Here is an 18040-nt window from a genome sequence, read left to right on the forward strand (position 1 = left end):
TAGATCTGTTATCTTTATTTAAAAAATCAGTGGAATATCAAAGGCCGAATGGGCTTGTGTTCGGTTTATTTCTTATGTCAGTTGCGTGTGTTTCCACTTTGTTCTAATTCACATGCTATTCATGCATTTCTGGTAGCCAGTCAGTGCAATTGAAACGTGCTCTCCTAATTGGAAATAGACTTTAAATATTTGACTATGTTGTAAACATTTGCTGTTGTTCGTGGAGCACATTTACATACCAGGAAGAAATGCCTCGAGGGAGGTCGTATCATAATCGGTTGAACAGCATGAAGAATGACATTTTACAAAGCAGAAATATTGGAAAGGGATTAGAGGGAAATATATTAACTAAAGCTATGAATTGAATAATATTCATGGATAGAAATCAAATACATTTCAAATACAGCAATCAGTCAGGGGCGGAGGGGTGGGGAAATGGGAAAATGAAATGAGGTCTTTACTGAGCGAAGGGCACATTCCTCAGCCAGTGGACTACATTTCCACAAAAGCAGTGGCTATGGATCTATACATTTAAACCAAACCAGTGCAGATATGTGAACATTGATAGTTGAAACTCGAGGCATGAACCTCAAACCAAACACATCTATTTGTTTTGCAACGATATTGAAAGGCATTAGAAAGAACGAAGATAGGGAGAGAGGCATTTGGACAAATATGTCCCAATAAAAGAGAAACAAAATAGTAGACAAAAAAACATCCAGATGAATAAAGGAATCAGGAACAATATAACTGAAGGTAAAAATCATTCAGTAAGTAGAATGTCGATAAAAGAGAGTATGGCAATCACCATGTGAAGAGGTGAGGTACCATTTTAAAAACATGAGCTGCAGCAGTAATCATGAAGGAATAAATCAAATAAATCCAATAAACATCACGTAATGTAATTTAAAAATAAAACAAATCCAAATAGGACAGCGACAATAAGGTGCATTGGAAAGAATATATGGCGAAGTGTGGCAGATGTTTTCTATGTCTCTCTCTATCTCCACGCTCTCTTTCTCCCTCTTTCTCTCTCTCTCGGTCAGTCTTATTTCTGTACCATCCCGCCCTTGGATAAACGCGTTCACAGCAACCGAGAAAGCACACAAAGCATATTAAATAGAAGGAAGTCAGCATTCCAACCACATTTTATAAATCACTTTGTCTGGATGTGTCGGACTGCAACAGTGACATTGATTCCTGTATGATTTTGCGATTGAACAAAAGGAATGTTGACTGAATGCATTTAACTCTGCCTCAGATATGCCACTCCATTTAACCAACCATCTTCCCTAAAATCATTATTTAAAATCTGATCTTGCACGAATGCATCTGCTGGCTGGATAATTGAAACTTGTAGTCACGGAATACCTGTCAGCGATTTAGGTGTAATATATGAAGAATTTTCTTCAATCAAAGGATTGTGAAACTTTGAATTTCTCTGCCGCAGAGAGATGCAGGTGCTCGGCCTATGAGTAAAATCAACACATAAAGTTAATAGTTGTTTTGGGTACAAGTTGGGACAAAGATGTTGGAATTTTTTTTAGAAATGGAGCTAAGGTAAAATATCTGTCATGTTAAAAGTATGTGGGTAAATAAAGTACAAGGAACATGTAACCTTCCCCAGCTCCGACAACTGACCTTCTTCTGACCACATGTCTAGCAAACCTGTAGCTCTGCCAGCCTTCTCTGTGTTTGTAGCTCATTTTTCCACAGCCTGTCTCTCTCGCTCTGTCTAAGTGATGCTGTCCAGACGGTGTCGTGCCTCGGAAAAGTGTAACGCGCAGAGGGTTGTGGTCAGGGTCTTATTGAAGGAGCAGGGAAATGGAACAGGTGGGGCATTTTCAACTTGTCAGGCTGGGACTCGTGGAGCGCCGCCCTGCTGGCGAGTCCACTATTTACAACCTGTATTAACGATGACCTGTATTCACGTTTGGTGTAGAGACAAACACGGTGAGAATTGTAAATTTTAAGGAGGGAACGAATAGGCTGCAAAGAAATAAGCACATGTTAATTGAGGAGGAATTAAGAGGCCAGTTGCAGTCTGATACTATGAATTTATAAATGTTGTTTCTAAATTTAGAAAACAGTACATCTCTCAATAAGTAACTTTCATAGGATCATTGTCCTGTTGGTTTTCATCTTCAACAAATAATCTGGCAAGGGGCGGTTGGGAAATGGGGGGAATGTGGGAGATGATTTTATGTAAGTTAGAGGACACAACACTTACCGAGTTATTATGAAACCCAGCAAAATTTTACTGACGGAATTAGACTTCGAACATAATCCCCAGGAGAAATGAACAATTGTTTTACGAGTAAATGGGAATCCATTTATCTGAAATGAATGGCTTGTTCTGACTAGGATTCGGGAAAAAAACAGGAGCAAGAAAATCCAGAAGAAAATAATAGAATCTCTTTGGGGAGAGGGTGGGTTGGGCGGGGGAACTCGTATTCTGGCAATGGGAATGCAATTTGTGTTATTTAACTATAATGGAATATAGACGAACAACATTGAAAGTTCTTAAAAAGTGATCAGTCGTATTCACGTGAAAAATGTTCAACTAAAATAAGAACAAAATTTGTCATTTATGAAACACACTGGATAAATTAATGGAGCAGAAAAAAACTAATTTTAAACTCTTAAGCCTGCATGGTACAATGACAATAAAGGAGATGATGCCGAAAAGCGCATCTCTCTCTCTCTCACTCTCTCTCTCTCTGTCACTCTCTCTCTTTCTCTCTGTCCCTCTTTCTCCGGGCCGACCTTCAAAGACAAGACTAATCTTGAAGCATTTAACTTCACACAAGCCAAGAAAAACCATTGAAAATGTTTCACGCGATGACCTCAGCTTTTACATCCCTGGAAATATATTTTTTTTTCTGTCATTATAATTCGAGGGAAGTTTCCTTTATGCTTTGAACCTCAGCCGTAGATCTGCCTCAGCATCTCACCCACTTCCATTCCAGGCACCGTTTTGTTATATTTAACCTTACAGGGATATATATATATATCTGCTCGCTTATGTATAAATATGTGTAGCATTGTCTAAACCTTGGTGTTACGAGGCAAGGGACAGCCATTTATGAGTAAGATGTGAAAATTCTTTTTTCACTTAAAGCGTTGTGATGCTTTGTACTTTTCTGCCACAGATAGCAGCAGATTGATCGGTGTTGAGTCTCAACAGGGCATGATTTAATCAAACCTTTTGATGTGATTGGGATGAAAGGCTATAGGAGACTATTAGCGTTTGATGGAAATTAAAATATTAGATGCAACTGTATTGAATGGGTATGCAAGCTGAGATGACAAAATGAGCTAAACATACGTCTATATCATATATCCTGATGATCACATGCATTCAATGTTTTTCGCTCTGGTCAGCTTCTGTGCTTGTTTTCTCCATATTTTTAACCGCCTGCTCTGCAACAGAAGCGATTTCGTCAGTATACAAATTTACCTTCAACATTTAAATATTTGGCATGCAATTTGTTCATGCTCAACACAGTATTTACATATGGGATTCAGGTTCTTCTAAGAACGGAGGATCAGAGATATGTTAAACAACGCCAAGTTCATTCTAAAGCCCAACTAATCTTGGAGGGAACTTACACTAAGTCATTATCTCTGTGTTACAGGGCGAAATGTTTACCCCTTAGGCAAATCTACCAAATCAGTGGCCTGGAAACTAGACTTTGAAAAATCACTGGCACAGATATGAGAACCATATTTGGTTGAAATAGAGACACTACCAATCAGAATACAATTAGAAATTTCTGAGAAGTATTGAAAAATACACGATGGGGAACAAAGCTCCAAAATATGACTAGCTAGTAATGAACTGATATTGTAGCAGTGAAAATGAAAATTGTGAAAGTAAACTCAAATCGAATATTGATGTCATAGAGAGAGAATAGCACTAGGAAATATAAGTTTATCAGTGATTAATAGGCGTCTGGAATAATATGTTACACTAAAACAATCAATGGACAAAAATAGATAAGAGTATAAGTTCCTGGATGAATATAAGGAGAGAGCAAGAAATAAAATAAAATGAGTGAAAATCATGCAAAACTGCAATGACAAGGAAGAAGAACACAGCAAGAAGCAAATCAAGAGCTTTGGGAAGAAAACAGAAATAAAAAGGAAGGCAAAGGAAAACTTCAAAATTAATGAATGAATGAATAAATTGCAGAATCAATAAATACCAGAAAGACAAAATTGACAAAGGGCAAATCAGAATAGGAACAGCGATAACAAGGGTGCATTCAGTAAACATAAGCTCGTAAGAAATGACAGAGTTATCCTCTGCCCGCTCTTTCTCTATCTCATTCATTCCATCCCTCTCTCTCTTCCTACATCACAACCTCACTCTCTCGCTCTCATTCTCTAAATCATTTCAATGTCACTGCAGCATAAATGACTCTATCCGACCTTTTTTCTACACACTTTTTTGCTGGGGGTGTTGGGGTGTGGTGTGGTTATGGGACTATGTGGCGGGGTGGGTGCGCGGCGTATCGCCAGAATGACGGGACACACTCTGAGAATAAGAGTGGCTATTTTTGGGCTAAGGTGTGGAGCATTTCCTTCTCAAAAAGGTTTGTGAATCAATGGAATTCTCTTTCCCGAAGGTCTGTGGCTGTTCAGATGCTGAGTATATTCAAGGCTGGAATGTAGGGATTTTGCTTATAAAGGATAGGAAGGTACAGCAGGAAAGTTTATGAAAGTCATATATCAGGCATCATCATGTGTAAAATCAATGGAATGGCAAAGGGTGAATTGCTTCGTGTTCGTTTACTTTGTTGAGCCATTATGCGTGCGATGCACTTTGCTCTTGTACACATGTTATTCATGTATTTGTGGCAGCCTGTCAGAGTAACTGAATCGTTCTCTCCAAAATGAAAATAGACCTTAAACACATTGAATAAGCTGTTGGAGGAGCGCATTTACATAACAGGGACAAGTGCCTCGGGAAGGGCACATGATGACCGGCTTCAACAGCATGAATAATGACATTCCAGGTAGCAGAAATATTGGAAGGTATTAAATGTAAATGTAAAGGTAAAGGTAAATATATAAACAAAGCTATGAAATGAGCAACATTCATGGAGAGTAATCATATAAATTTCAACCAGTGCAATCAGTCAGGGATGGAGTTTTGGTGAAAGGGGAAAATGCAATTGGGCCTTTAGTGAGTAAAGGACACACCCTTAACCATTATACAGCGAGTCCACCAAAGCAGTGGCGATAGATTTAGACAAGCAAACCAGGGCAGTTAGGAGCAATCATGTTAGCTGAAAATCGACGCATCATCATCAACTTGAACCTAGCCATTTGTTCCGGCAACAAAATGGAAAGATACGAGAAGCAATAAGATAGAGAGGGAGAAGGTTGGGGTGGGAGTGTGTATTCTGGCAAACTAGTCCCAATAAAAGAGAAACATAAAAGTCAACCATAAAACATCCACATGAATAAAGGAAACCGAGCAACAATATAACTGAAGGTAGAAATCATTCAGAGAGTAGAATGAGAGTAGAGAGTCGGGCGGACCGCATATCAAAAGGTTAAGGACAAATATTGAAGCGGAAGGGAAGCAGAAGCTTGGCAGTAAATCATTAATGAATAAATCAGCTAAACCCTACAATATCCTACAAAAATAACAAAATGCAAATCAATAGAGGCTTAGAGACAGTATGGATGAATTAGAACGAATAATCATAGAGACAAGGGCCGAGATATTCTATGTTTATATCTCTCACTGTCTCTCTCTATCTCTCTCTATCTTTCCTCAGTTCATGATTATATCTACATTAGGACGCACTTACTTAAACCCTTTTCCAGGAGCTGAGCACGCACACGAAACATATTTAATATAAGAAATTTAGCTTTCAAACCACTTTTTAATAATCAGTTTTTCTGGTTGTGCCTGACTACGACAGTGGCTTTAGTTCCTATATGATTTTGCATTTAATCGGGAGGGATATTGACTGATTGCGATTAACCTCTGCCTCAGACCTGCCACCCCATTTACTCAACCATCATTCCTAAAATACATTGATAACATGTGATATTGCACGAATTCACCAGTTGTCTGGATAGTTATAAACTTGTAGGCAACGAATAACTGTCAGCGATTTAGGTGTAATATGTAGAGAAATGTCTTCATTCAAAGAATTGAGAATCTTTGACACCCTCTACCGTAGAGAGTTTGCAGACGCTCGGCCTTTTAGTTTTTACAAAACAAATTTCAAGGACGATTTTGGTACAAAGCTGTTTAAAGACGTTGGGAAAATTTCAGAAGTGGAGCTAAGGTAAAAGATCAGGCATGTTTAAAGTGAATGTGAAAAAAAGCTGCAAATAAGACGTCGCCTCCACCAGCACCGACAACTGAAGTTCATATGACCTCATGTCTGCAGTCATCTTCGGCCTATTATCATTATATGCATTTTTACGTCATTTTTTCCACAGCTTGGCTCTCTCTAAATAATGCTATCTGGATTATGATGTGCCACGCCATAGCGTAACACACAATATAAACTGTATATAGTCAGGATATTATTGATGGAGAATTGGTAACAGGGAGGTTGCAGGGAGATGGAACAGGTGGAACTTTTTCAACTTGTTAGGCTGGAACTCATGGAGGTCCGCAGGGATTACTGCTGGCGACTCCGCTATTTACAAACTGTGTCAACAGATGGAGAGTAATGTATGTACATTTGGTGTACAGACAAAACACGGTTTCAATTGTAAACTATAGGGAGGGCACGAATAGGCACATTTTAAATGACGGGGGAAGCAAGGAGTCAGACGTTGTCTGATGTTGATATTTAGGAATTTATATACGTTTTTAGCAAAGAGAATAAACAGATGAATTTTCAAGTTATGAAACGTCTGAATATTGAGCTTCACAGAAGCAGGAACAAGGAACGAGGTCATTTGAATGGAGTTGAAGAAAGTCATGGGAAGGCAAAGTAACATGTGGCCGTAAACTGCAAGGGCATTTTTGCACGAGATTACTGCAATATATAAACATTTATATAGGGCTTTGATGAGACCTGAAAAGGAGCAGCGTGTGTAATTTTGGTCCCATATAAGGAAAATCATAATTTCCTTGAAAGTGGTACAGTAAAGGTTCACGCTGTTGGTGTCTGGGATGAAAGGGTTAACCAGTGCTTAAAAGTTGACTCAATTGGGCCTCCCTGCAGGATCGAAGAATAAGGGGTGATCTCTCTGATAAATGCACGGTTTTAATAGTGGTTAACAAGAGTAGACACTGAGAGTCCCGTTTCCAATGCCTGGGAAATAGATCACATGAGCACATTGAGAGGCTAACGGATCGATCGTTTTAGCTTGAGACGAGTTGAAATTTCTGCATTCAGACTTTGTGGATCATGGGGATTCCCGACACCAGTGGGCTTTGTCTGGTCCATCGTCCTGTGCATTCAAGGGGCTGAGATAGACAGTTTTTGCTTTTTCAGAGAATCAAGGGATATGGGGAGCTGGTGTCAAATTCAACTCGAGGCTGCAGTTGAGCCATGATTGTGCTGAATAGCGGTGCAGGTCCAAAACAAAAACAGAAAATGCTGGAAAAACTCAATAAGACGAAAGCATCCATGGAGAGAAAGAAAAACAGAGCTAACGTTTCGAGTCCTTTTTCATTTTTAATTGTTTTATTTTTATCCACGTATTTTTATTTTTATTGGATTCATTTTATTCATTGCTTTATACTCACCTTAGATCACGTTTTCATGCTTTTCCGCAAAACAGTCCCCTCCACCACCCCACCTCCACAAATACCATCTATCACTGTTTCATGTTGTTCTTCACAGAGGGCTTACCCTTGTCCTACCATTATCACATTCTTCTTTCCAATATTAATGCCACCTTCAGTATCTCCTTCAGCCAGTTTCACCATCATTAACTCATTTGTCATTTTGTCCATGATATCTCTGGCAACCATTCCTTTGCCTCAAATTATCACTGGCCTTCAATCCAGCTTCACCTGCTCTACACCCGCACCCCCCATCCCCCTCACCCCCCCACCAGCCCGCCAACTCCCTCCCCCACCCCCACCCACCGAAAAGGTATACACTACATTACATTTATACCTCTCTTCAGCTCGGAAGAATTGCCATAACGACTCGAAGCGTTAACTGTGTTTTCATATCCCCACAGTTGCTCTTAGACCTGCATAGCTTTCATCGCATTTTCTGTTTTTGTTTCAGTGTTCCAGCATCCACAGTATTTTGCATTTACATCGGTGGTGCAAGCTCGATGGATCATATGATCTACTGTATCTCCTCTTTCTTTAATTCTTACCGTTAGAACTCACAACTGCCTAGATCACAATCCATCGTTTACAATTTTGTCCATTCACTTCAAAAGTCAAAGCCTCGCTGAAATGACAAGCTTCCATTTAAAATGCTTGTTACTGATGCCTGTATTTATGTCATTGGCAATTTCATATTCGTGGCCTTCTAAACTTCATATAAGTTATTAGTCAATACAGTGAATAGTTGAGATCCTTGTGGGACACCGGGAGTCACAGCCTGCCAATTGTTATCGTTGTCCATTGCCTCTGTACTCTCTCTTCTTTCCACTGATCTTTAGCCAAAGTAATATTGCCTTCAATTTCATCGGTATGAAACTTAGCTCATAGTCTCTTATGCAAGACTTTATGAGATGTCCCCCGGATGTTGATACACATAAAACCCACAGACATTCCTCTGTAAAACACTTGAGTAAAGGCTTGAAAACATTAAATGCAATTCTTCAGGCAAAACTTTCCATTTAAAAAATAATGTTGGCTTTCTCTGATCAGCTGAAACATTGCAAGGCTTTAACACGCGTTTTATATTATAGTGACCTGGTGTAACTTCCCTGCAACAAAGCTTAGTCCAGATGACCTAGAATTTCCAGGGTTTCCTTCTGATATATTTCTTAAAGGGCGGAGCAAAATGCAAGATTTTCAAAGCTTAAGGAGTGGGAGCCAAGTGTACAGCATTGTATAAGTTTCTAGTTAAAGAGACCTGTAGCGCTTGGCTGCATCCTCTAATATCCTGCAATAAAACAATCTGGTCCTGAAAATTTGTAAGTGTTTTGTGTCATTAATTTCTCCAGTACTATTATCCTGCTTACGTGAACTTTGTGGAGCCTTTTGTTTCTGATTTACAATTAATTTCCTTGGGATGCCTGGCATGTTGACCTCTCCCTTCAAAGCAAATACTGCACGAATGCAATTATTCAGAATAGAAGCAAAAAACTGCTGATTCTGGAAATCCCCAACAAAAATAAAAATAGAAATACCTGAAAAAATTCAGCAGGTCTGATAGAATTATTCAAAATGTCTGTCATCTCGTTATTTTCATTGACAATGGCGGCAAAGTAAGATGTAACTTGCCTCAGATCGCTTCTGGCTATTTCATTCTTAGAAACATGGAACATCAGAGGTAGGCCATTTAGCCGTTATAAACTGCTCCGAAATTCACTGTCATTATGGTGATGCTTTATCGTAACTCTGCGGTCCCTTGCTCTCCCCAGGTTTCTTGACACATTGAGCATCCATAAATCCATCTATTTCCTTCTTAAATATATTCAGCGACCTGGCCAAAACAGCCTTCTGTAGAGGAGAATGCCAAATGTCTACCTTAACCTGAGAGAATACGTTTCTCCTCATCTCAGTCCCAAGTGCATATCCCTTTACCTGAGACTCTGGCCACATTATTTCGAGCCACCGCCAGAGGAAACATCATCACTTCATGTTCTATGTCAATCCCTGTCTGAATGTCCTATATTCAAAGAGACCCTCTCCCATTCACCTAAATTCCAGCAAATACAGACTTAAGCCGCCCAATTTATCTTCATGCGGCAATCCTGCTTTCCCAGGAACCATTCTGCTAAACATTCATTGCACTCCCTAGATGGAAATGCATAATTCCCTAGGGCCGGAGAGCAAACATGCGCACAATATCCACGTGTGGTCTCACCAAGCGCCAGTAATGCTGCAGGAAGCCATCCAAACTCCTCTGATCAAGTCCACACGCAATGAATTCAAAATCACCAATTCCAATGTGTCTCCCTTAACTATTCTGCTATATAATTGTCAGAGGGTTACATGGTTATTTTTGCATTCAGTGCATGTTTCATTAAATATTGTCATTTGTGATCCTTCCTTTCTGATCCATCACCATTTTTTGCTCTTTGTATCTTTCCGATGCAGCTGGATCTGAGCTTATGCATTTATTTACGTCATTATTTCATGTTCCTGCCATGTTTTTTCTAGACTCCTAGTTGCCCATGAATCTCTTTTTGGCACGTAGAAATATTGCATGTTTGTATATAAGTTGGTCCCTGCAATAGATTAAATTATCTGCCAACAACGCTCCAATATCGTTTGTCCTTCTCATTCACAGCTTGGTACCCTCGGTGTTTGCCAGAGAGGAAATATTCCCAGACAACTCAAGGATCTCCCCACTTCTCTTGCATGTGATGGTCTGCTTATCACAAACTTCAAGGAAGATGCATTGAATAAGCTATAAGTAAGGCAAACAAAACATAAATAACTATTAAACAGCTGGTATTCAGGGAACGGGAATGGATCTCAGGGAGGAATGCTCAGAAAAATAATAAAGAGCAAATAGGTAGAATAACAACGTGTGTTATTCTATAACGTGAACAATGGGCTTCAGAATAATACATATTCTGCAGATAATCAAGAAGAAGCAGATCAGAATAAAGCAAGATGGGAAAAAAGGCACGTTTCAACAAAATTGAAAGTAAAGTGAAAGGCAAACACAAAGTGCAAGGAACAGAAAGAAGAATACAACAAAGCGTTTAAAAAAAGGTCAGGATAAAAAGTTAGGAAGGCAAAGTGGAACTGTGACATTTACTTTTCGCCTTTCATAACAAGAAACAGTAGAAAAGACCATAGGGAAGCTAATATCAAAAAGGAACCAGCATTATAGGAAGGAATGTGACTGCACTGGAGGAGGTGCAGAAGGGATCACCAGGAGACTGCCTAGGAAGAAACATTGAATTTATGAAGAGAGGCTGGATAGATTTCGGTTGTTTTCTTTGTAGCAGAGAAGACTGAGGGGCGACCTGTTCGAGGCGTACACGATTATGAGGAGCATGGACATGGTGGAGAAGGAACAGCTGTTCCCCATATTTGAAGGGCCAATCACGAGGGGACACGTTCAAGGTGAGAGGCAGGAGGTTCAGGGGGAATTTGAGGAAAAACTGTTTTACCCAGAGGGTGGTGACGTTCTGGAATGGACAGCCTGGTAGGGTGCAGTTGGCGGGTCGCTATACATCCTTTATAAACACCTGAATGAGCTCTTGGCACGTGAGAACATTCAAGGCTATAGGCAAAGTGCTGGTAAATGGGATTAGGTAGGTAGGCCAGTTGTTTCTCACGTGTTGGTTGCGGACTCGATGGGCCGAAGGGCCTCTTCTGCGCTGCCGGATTCTGTGATTAAGTCAGGCTCATTAACGGGCGGACAGGGTAACTCAAGTCATGAGCTGATAAATAACAGATAATTATATCCATTCACGTTTAGAAATCAACGTGACTTTACACATTTACACTCACAACATAAACCTCATTTTCCCTTGTGGACGCTTCAAAACCCCTCAGACCAGATATCCCTCTCTGTCTCATTCGTATTGAACAGGGTGTTTCCTCTTTATTTGCTGCTCTATCTCTGTATTCTCCCATATCTGTGCCAACGTTCTAAATTAGGACGGCTCCTTTGTCGTTTCTTGTGCCAGCAGAGCAACATTTCGGGTTATGTTATTCTTTGATCGATGTCCCTGGCAAGGCCGGCATTTATTGCCCAACCCTAGTAGTCCTTGAGCCGAGTGGCTTGCAAGTCGATTTCAGAGTGTGATTGAGTGTCAATCATTTTGTAGAAGACCTGAAGTCACATGCAGGCTAGACCACGTAAGGATGGCACGTTTACTTTACTGAAGGGCATTAGTGGACCAGATGGATTTTTACGACAACCGTTTCATTGTGACCGTTACTGAGACTAGCTCCCCAATTCCAATTTATCAATTGAATTTAAATTTCAACAGCTGCCGCAGTGCAACTTGAGCCGTGGTCATCTGGATTCCTGGGCTTCTGACGTTACCGCTATGCCACCGTGCTCAGCCTCTCCACCCCCACAACCTTGGCCAACCCCAACTCTCCAAACCCCGCACACTGAGCCAGCATCTACTGCTGCTTTCACAATTTTAAAACGAACTATCAAGCATTTGTCAAAGTGGCGTGGAGCCTTGCACAGTATTAGTTTTAACCTGAGGGAAGTTAATGTTTGGATTTAAATTATGCTGCAGTTCAGCCTCCCTTCCATCGCTCAGCAGAACTCCGGAACTAATTTCTTCAAATTCAATTTTAAGTGAAAATATTCGATGTTTATCTATACTTGCTAGCTGGGTAATCGGAATTGAGACACATCCTCTGAGATTAAGACTCCATAACCTAGTGGTAATTTTAGGAGGAATGACTTCACACAATTTTTGTGAACTTTGGAATCATCCACCGCAAAGAGTTGTTGAAGACCAGCCGTTGTGCATATTTGGGGCTGACTTTGTTAGTTCTTGGATTAGAAGTCATATGAAGATTCTGCAAGAAGTTACAGTTAAAGATATATCAGCATTATCACAATGTTTGGCTTTGCAACATCAGAGAGCCGAATGTAAAACCGCTGTTTCTATTTCTGATGTTTCTATCCCTGCGTTGTGTGTTCCTCTTTAAATTTTCTTGGTATGTTTTCCCTTATTTCTGACAGTCTGTCTACGTACCTGAAGCTGTTTTTGCCAACTTCCAAATTTATCTGAAACATTTGAATAATTTGTATGCTTTTGCTGCTGACCTACTGATCAGAATTCCAATGGAGAACACATTCCTGAGTGAAGGCTGCGTCTGAGCCAGGTTAAATAACATGAACAATTCCAGAGTCCATCACAATAATAGGGTATTCACCAAAATTGTACTGTCAGGTCTAAATATTGAATAAAATCCACAGGAGAAATGAATTATCACTTTACGTGAAAATGGGAACATAATCTTTCAGAAATTAATAGCTTGTTCTGACAAGGATTCGGAAAAACAATAAAAGTTTAAAAAAGCCCAATGATAATCGATTGGAGGTTGGGGGAAAACTAATAATCTGTCATTGGGGATGTCATTTGAGTAAATGAATTGGAATAGAAAATTGTCGAACAACACAGAGCATATTTTAGAAGTTTCAAAGTGATCAGGAGAAAGATATTCCCTAAAATAAAAAAAAAAAGAAATAATAATACAGCCTGGTTGAACAAATGAAAGAGAGGAATACTAAATTTAAACCGAAAAACCTGCAGTAAGTGCAGTGACAATAAAGGAGAGCATGACGAAAAATAAATATTTCTCTGTCTCTGATTTTCTTTTGTCATTTTTATTGCAAAGCTTGATTTTGCTTTTAACCTCTGCCGCAGACCTGTCTCAACATCATTCTCGAGCTCGATTTGTTGTATTGAATTTGCTGGGATATGCATCTGCTCGCTTATCTGTGCATGTTGGGTGGAGTTTCTAAACTCTGGATAATCTGGACAAGGGTCAGCCATTTATAAATAAGATGTGAACAAATGTATTCAGTCAAATCGTTGTGAATCTTGCAGCGTTTGTGCCACAGAAAGAAGCAGATTGTTCGGTCGTTCAGTATAATCTGAAATTTTCTAATCAAACACGTTGCTGCTGTTGGCATGAAAGGCTATATGGAGAGTTCAGCGTTTGAGGAAAATAAATTCGCGAGATACAATTGAATTGCGAGGAGCTGCAAGCTAAGATAACAAAATAAAATTATCTTGTGTCTACGGCTCATGTCCTGATGAAGAGATGCGTTCAATATGTTTCGCTCTAGTCATGTCCTGTGCTTTCCCTCTCCCTCCACCCACCCTTATTTTCCACAGCTGTCTCTGTAACTGATGCGATTTCGTCAGGTTCCAAAATTATCTTCAGCATTTAAATAATTGGCAGCAATTGGTTCTTGGCTGCAAACCGTATTTAAACGTGGGGTACGGGCTGTTTGACGAAGAGCGGATCAGAGACAGTTTAAATAACGTGAAGTGCATTCTTCAGCCCATCTAACATTGGACGAAATTGGTTGAAAATATGTGACCAAAGTCTTGAAATGTTTAAATGCCCCACGGAAGGAATGAATTCAGGTGAAATTTAAAGCCATACTAGCCAGATGTAGAAAGATGAAAATAATCATCTTCGTAATAATAATAATAATAATAATAATAATAATAATAAATTATCCGAATACATTGGGGAAATTGATATCAGTGATTGTGGTTGATTGAATTAATAATAGATTGGAACATTTTTTTTTTTCCTGACGAGTTCCCACATGGCTGACTCGTTAAAAAATATAAAACCCTTGAGTTCCAGGAGAATGTAAAACGCTGGATATAAAATTTATTTAGTAACTGGAAACAAATACTAATTGTTGTCGGGTGCTAATGTGATTAGAGGGCTGTTTCCATTGAGGTTCCTGTAGACATAGTAATAGCTCCTTTGCTTTGTGTGGCGTTTATTAATGATTTTAAATGTAAATGTATGGGGATTGATGAAGAAGTTGGAGGCCCTATTAAAATTGGCGGAGCGATTGATAGAGAGGAGGGTTTCTGTAGACTGCAGCAAGATATCCAAGTTCTGGTCAGGTGGACAGAAGTATTTCGAATTGAATTCAGCCCACAGCAGTGTGAGACGATGCATTTAAGAAGGCCAAATAAGCAAAGGATTGCACAAGAAATGAGAGGATAATGGGAGTTGAAGAGGAAGTCAGGCCTTGGGTGAATGCTCACGGTTGCCTGAAGGTAGCAGGACAAGTTGGTAGGATGGCTGAGATGTCATCTGGAATTATTCAATTTTTTTAGCCGAAATATAGAATATAAGACCAAGGAGGTTATTTTGGAACTATCTAAAAAATTACTTAGTAGAAAGCCTTAAATTTGATGGCAGGCATGGTCACCATTTTACAGAAAGAATGCAATTGCAATAGCAAGGGTACAGAGATATTTGCAAGGATGTTGCTAGAACAGGAGCATTACGCTATGAGGTAAGTTTGGATTGGCTAGGGTTTTTTTTTAACTTTGGAAAACAGGGAAATGAGGTGAGATTTAATTGAGATGCACTAAACTGTGAGGTGGCAGGATAGAGTGTTTGGAAGTGACAACTTTCATGAGCAGAGGGGTCAGGGAGGAGCGCGCATAGGTTTAAGGTGATTGTTGGCAGATAAGGCGGGGGTGGGGGGGTGCAATCCTCAGCCAATTCGGTTCATTCCAAATAATATCAAGAATTGGCTAAAAGGGAATGGTTATGCAAAGACAATGGACCTTGACAATATTCTAGCAATAATACTGAGGACCTGCGGTCGAGTACTTGCCGCGCACATAGCCAAGCCTTTCCAGTGCAGCGACAACACTGGCATGTACCCGGAAAGATGGGAAATTGCTCGACTATGTCCTGTACTCAAAAAGCCGGTCAAATCCACCACAGCCAATTGTTGTCCAATTAGTCTGCTCTCCATACAAAGTGAATTGATAGAAGTGGAAATCAATGTACAATGAAGCGGCATTAAATTATCAATAACATGTTCGCTGATGTTCTGTCTTTTGTTCTGCCAGGAACACTCAGCTCTTGACCTGAGTACACCCTTGGTCCAAACATAGATAGATGATCTGAAATTCAGAGGCTAGGTGAGAATTTCTGACTCTGTCATCAAGGCAGGTTTTGGCAGAGTGAGCCATTAAGACGCCCGATAATATTTGGGGTCAATGGTGATCAGAGAGGTTTTGAGTCATACCTAGCAAAAAACAATATCTTTATGTTATTTGGAGGTTAAACATTTCTGTCCAAGTACATCAGTGCAGCAATTCCACATTGGCGTGTCCTCGGCCGACCATCCCGGCTGCTTCATCAATGGCCTTAATTCCATCATAAGGTTACAAGTGGGGATGTTCACTACACAATGTTCAGTGTCATTTGTGAATGTTCTGAACCTGAATCAGTCCATGTGCAAATATAGCATGGCTTGCACAATATTCAGGCTTGGATTTTCAAGTGGCAAGTAATATTCACGCCACACAAGTGCCACTCAATGAACTTGGCATTCAATGGCACTACCATCGCTGAACACCCCACAATCAACATTATGGGATTTGCCATTGATCAGAGAATGAACTGGGCAGCCATATAAATACCGTGGCTACAATGACAGGTCAGAGGCTCGGAATCGTGTGGCGAACAACTCCCAGATGCCCCTCCACAATCCTGAAGGCACAGGAGAGGAGTTTTATGGGAGGCTTTGAACTTGCCTGGAGGTGTGCGGCTCCAACACGCAAGAAGCTCGACACCATCCAGGGCAAAGCAGCCGCTTGATTGGCAGCACATCCACAAATATCCTCTTTCCCCAGCACCAGCCCACAGTGACAGAATTGTGTACCGTCGACAAGATGGATTGCAGGAACGCACCAAGATACTTTGACAGCACCTTCTAAACCCACAATGGCTAGCAGCTAGAAGGACAAGGGCAGCAGATGCAAGGGAACACCACCACCTGGCAGTTCCGCTTCGATCCACAAACCATCATGTGCTGCAACAAGATGGAAGCTTATAACAAATATGAACAGGAGGTGCTTTGAAACAAATCGAAAAAAATACGAAGAGGGCTAAGCTTAACTATTAAGAGTTATTTTTCCATGGCAAGTTAACAAGAAATAGCAAAGCATTGCACAGACATCTAGGAAACAAACAGAAAAAAAACAGTCAGCTTGAGGGCAGACTCATGTAAGGGTGGATATGGTAAACACTCTCTTCTCTCTCTCTTTGTCTCTCTCCCCCACTCTCTCGCTCTCTCTCTCTCTCCCTCTCTCTCTAACACTGTGTCGTTTATTTCCCAATATATGTTTTTTTTTCCGCACTGACGTAGAGCTCTCAGATGCTGCCCGACCTGCTGAGTTGTTTTTTTCTCAGAATTTTCTGCTTTTAATTCAGATTTTTAGCATCCGTCCTAATCTGTTTATAAGTTTCCTTGTTTGTTTTTGCTGCATCTGCGCTTCTCTCTCTCTCCCTCTCTCCCTTCCTGTGCCAACCTTCTTAGTAAAAAATATTCGTGTTTAATTTCTGTACCAACAGAAACACTTCCATTGATGACCAGCAACCACATTAATTACAGGGAATGAATTGCACTGAACTTCTCCCCCTCCCCCAAGTTTTTAAATGAGTTTCCTCGACCTGAGAGCCTCCGTCAGTAGCTTCGAGCCCTACAAGAATTTAATGGTAATGCGAACATGCGAAGAAGGAGCAGGAGTAAACCGTTGAGCCCCTCGGGTCTACTCCTTCATTTAACAAAGTCACGGCTGACCTGATAGTTACCTGAAATCTACATCCCCCCTACCCCCCGGAACCTCTCTGCCCCTTGCTTGTCAAGAATGTATTCAGCTCTGCAATAATAAATGTATATATACATACAGTCAAGTCCGGAGAACGCAGGGCGTCAAGGGAAATTAAAGATGGATTAAGAAAAAGAAAAGAAGCTTCTGGAAGATACCGAAGCTCAGTACGGCAGAGTCCCTAGGGGAGTATTAAAAGTGCAATCGGGATCTTACATGGAAATGATGAAAGCCAAGACAGTGCAGGAGAAAGCATCGGTGGGGAGAATAATGGAAACCCCAGCGGGTTGTTTTCAAGTAGACAAAGAACAAAATGATAACTAGGGAAAGGGTGGGGCCAATTAGAGGCCACAGTGGCCGAAAATTCATTGGTTTACGTCTAACACCTTTCTTATTTGGCGGAGTGACAGGCAATATTTCCTATTGAAAGAAGTGGTAAACAGCTGTAGACATCGCTGCACGTTTCTGATTAGGGCACCTGCAATTGTCCCAAAAACTTCCTTTAAACAGTTGGAAGTCAACAATCCGGTCTTGGAGATTTGTCCGTCCTGCTTGTCATTAATCTCTGCATAACAATTATTTGTGTTAAAATTGACTT

Source organism: Cetorhinus maximus, unplaced genomic scaffold, assembly GCF_964194155.1.
Source record: "Cetorhinus maximus unplaced genomic scaffold, sCetMax3.hap1.1 HAP1_SCAFFOLD_57, whole genome shotgun sequence".
NCBI lineage: Eukaryota > Metazoa > Chordata > Chondrichthyes > Lamniformes > Cetorhinidae > Cetorhinus > Cetorhinus maximus.